We start from the raw sequence: 3,770 nt of genomic DNA, 5'->3' as shown, positions 1-3,770 counted from the left end.
TCTGTCTGTCTGTCTGTCTGTCTGTCTGTCTGTCTGTCTGTCTGTCTGTCTGTCTGTGGGGTCGGGAGGGAAAATTAATCTGACAACAGTCAACAGTCTGCTGCATGACTGTCACCCCCAAAGCTGAGCAGCAGCTCGGGCTCTGATTGGCTGAGAGGAGCTCCGGCTCTGAGTGGAGCCAGAGGATGCCGGAGTGCTCAGACAGGCAGCGTGCACGGACGGATGCAGGCGGGGTTGGGGGGGAACGTCAGTTAAAAAGCCTACGGTCACATTGTCACGCTGTTGCATCTTTGAAACTTCCAAAAAAAAAAAAAGCACCAATTTCATCTGCATGTCGCCACATCTGGGCGCAGTTCCGGTGTAATGTTTGGGCTGCGTGTAACAAAACCCCTCACTTCTTCTTCTTCTTCTTCCTCCTCTTCATCTTCTTGCGCTCCTGGCACCGACAGGTCCTCTCATCATCACCATCATCATCATCCTCACCATGGGCTCTAAGTTGACCAGACAGAGAAGTCTGGACCTTGAGAGCAAATTGACAAAAAGAAGGCGCCAGAGACGTGATCTGTGCGCGGAGGGCGAGAAAAGTGGCGGCAGGAGCGGCGGAGACTTCTTGTTTACCTCCCTGATGCTCCGGTCCGACAAGCTGCCGGGGATGCTGCGGAAAACCAACCAGAGCCCGTACGTCAGGAGGGTGGCGTGGGTCCGGGAGATCCAGAGGCTTCTCCGGGAGCAGAGGATGGAGCAGGCAGGGGAAGTGCTCAAACTGCTGAGAAAGGTAGGAAACTGCTGGCTCTTGCATCTTCTATGTGTTATAGGATGCTCAACAAAGTGAAGTTTGTACAGCATCAAAAGTTTTCCTTCTTTTGCTGGTTGAACACATCTAAAAGGAGTCAAATTGGAACTAATCTACCCTGCATGTGCTTGAGATGTATTATTTTATTGCAAAATTAGAATAAAATAAGCACATTCATTTGATACACTTTGAATAAAAGTCATGCATTGGCTATTAAAAATAAAATGTCTTTAATTCAGAGAAAACATGATCTGCTTCAGTTTATTTCCCAAAAGTTTAAGGTTTTTAAACTTTCCCCCCACTAATTTTGAGACTTTGTGCACATTCTGACTTTAAAAAGTGAGCTGGAGGACTCGTCTGCTGAAAGACTTAAAAATCAACCTGAAAAATAAATGAAATTATCTTTTTAAAAAAAAATGAACTCAAATGAGACAGCTCAACGAGCATTGGCTTCTGTACCGAAGCCATGCAGGAGAAAAGTCGATTAAATGAAAACTGAGATTTTTTTTTTATGTTTCCGACCTAATATTTGAAACATGTGAAAAGGATGATAAAAATCCAAATTAAACCAAAACGCAGCGCTTAATCCAAACGGATGCTTTAATGTGGTATTAAAAAGCTCTAATCTGTCCCAGTTGCACATTATGTAAACACCCTCTTTTCACTGAAGCTATAAAAACGTGGAGGTTTTCATGTCTTGTTTTACAGATTTGCTGGCGACATTCTTACTTTGTGGCAATTTATCTAAACTAATGTTTTTAAGCTTTTGCTTCAGTTGTGCATTTGTCAAATTAAGATACTTTTGGTCAAGAAGGTCTATGTCATAAATTCTGATGCAGAAGGGAAGATAAATACCATCTTCATATTTGATTTATTCTTATAAAACCATCTTCACAGTCCTAAAGCATGTGTACAAAATTGTCACAGTTGTTCTGCAGTTGTGATCACGTATTTGCTTCACAACTATAGATTTATCCATAATTCAGTGTTTAAACTGCTCACGAAGCAGCGCTGCTCTCTCCATCCCTCACTGGGGTGAAGCCAGAGGACTGCTACGTTGTTTGGGCTGAAGCCAAGTGTCTGACTAATAATACTTCAAGATGGGAAGGAGGAAAAAAAATCTGGCCGTAGATCTCCTGTTGCAGCTCCTTGGCAGTAAGGCTGCTCTCCTCTCAGGGATGGATGAATGTGGAGATAATCACCTTGAGATGACAGATACAGGAACTATATGTTTCCTCTATATAGAGAGGAAGTCTTTACAAACAGGAACCAATAACAACAGCCCAGTGCTGCATCTCCATCACTGATCAGACTTCTGGGGGATTAAGTTAATTAGTTTTTGGATATTCTGGATATTAATTAGTAAACAAAGACTCAGAGAGTAGTGGTAGCAGTAACGCTCCAGGCGTGTTGTTAATGTTGCGCCACAAACAGTATCGCTACTCGTGAACATGGTTTATTTAACATTACATTTTTGATGCTTTCAATTTATGTTTTGTTACATTATAAATTAAGTAAGCTCAGCTAAAGGTACGTGTTTCTTTCGGCTGCTCCCTTCTTCAGAGGTCTCCATGAGCAAACTCGCGTGAAAGATTTGGCAAATGTTTTTCCCTTCCTGATGTAGCCTGGGCTCGAACCCGCAACCTCAAGATTACGAGAGCACAGCACTGACCGCCAAGCTACCGCAGCCCCCAGCAAACTCAACTAAAGGTCACAATTACATATGAAGTTTACAAAACAGAAATCATATGTAGTGTCATTTTTTATTCAGATTGATGCAAAATAAACCAAAAAACAACCATCAACGCTCGTTTGAAATTATTTTATTATTTGTTGGGAAAACAGCCTAAGGCAATGGAATAGGATGTTTTAGGACAAATGTGTAAAAAATGCCACCAACTGCTGCCTCTTCTTTTATCAGCTTGACATCGAGCTTCATTGAAGATAGTATCCATCCATCCATTTTCTTCACTTGCTTGTCTGTGCAGGGTCCCAGGGGAAGCTGAGTACTTGTGCGAGGTGCACCCTAGACAGGTTGCAAGTCCATCACAGGGCCAGACAAACCTTGTCACTCACACCTTATTCTAACATCCATGTTTTATTTAGGGTTTTTTTTTTTTGTGGGAGGAAACCAGAGTACCATCGAGTACCACGGAGAAAACATCTAAAATCCAGAGTTTGTGGCAAACCTGCAATCTTTTTCAAGGTTCTTTATTGTCATTCTCATCACATGTGCTACATGAGCGGGGACAAAATGGTGTACTCAAGGTCCCAGTTACAGCCAAAAAGAGCAAAAAATATAAAGTATAAAAAAGAAACAGTATACAATGATCTAAGATATACGCTAAACAATAATGATGTAATATAATATGGTGTATTAAACAGCAGCTTGAACATGAGTCTGTTGTGAGCAGATATATGAATACAGCAGCTTAAAGGCAAGAAATCAGCAGCATGGATGATCAGCAGCACAAATAAAGTGACATATCACCAATTACAGCAGCATTTAATTACAGTGGTTATCCTGGTTAGGGATTCATGAGTCTAATGGTTTCAGGGTAGAAGCTGTTCTTCAGTCTAGTGGTTCTACACTTAATGCTCCTCAACCTCCTGCTTGATGGGAGTGGGGCAAAAAGTGTGTGTGCTGGGTGAGTGGGGTCCTTCATGATGCAGGTGGCCCTCTTCCTGCATCTGGAGGTGTAACTGTCTGTGATGGTGGGGAGGCTGACTCCAACAGACTTCTGTGCAGCCTTTAAGCTTTTCTTTCTGCAGCTGTGCAGCCTCCGTGCCACACGTTGATGCTGGAGCACAGGATGCTCTCCACTGCACACCTGTAGAAGGAAGTGAGGACTTTTTAACCATTTCACCTCCTAAAAGCTACATTTCATGGTGGCAGCTGTCCATCTGCAGAAAAGACTGTTAGAAATCAAACTGATATCCACAGGATATCTGAAAGTTTATCTGGATGGTGTCATCA

The sequence above is a fragment of the Nematolebias whitei genome, chromosome 18, assembly GCF_014905685.2.
Source record: "Nematolebias whitei isolate Nwh7 chromosome 18, NemWhi1, whole genome shotgun sequence".
Taxonomy (NCBI): Eukaryota; Metazoa; Chordata; class Actinopteri; order Cyprinodontiformes; family Rivulidae; genus Nematolebias; species Nematolebias whitei.
The sequence above is the reverse complement of the archived record's forward strand: the minus strand, read 5'-3'. Positions refer to the sequence as shown.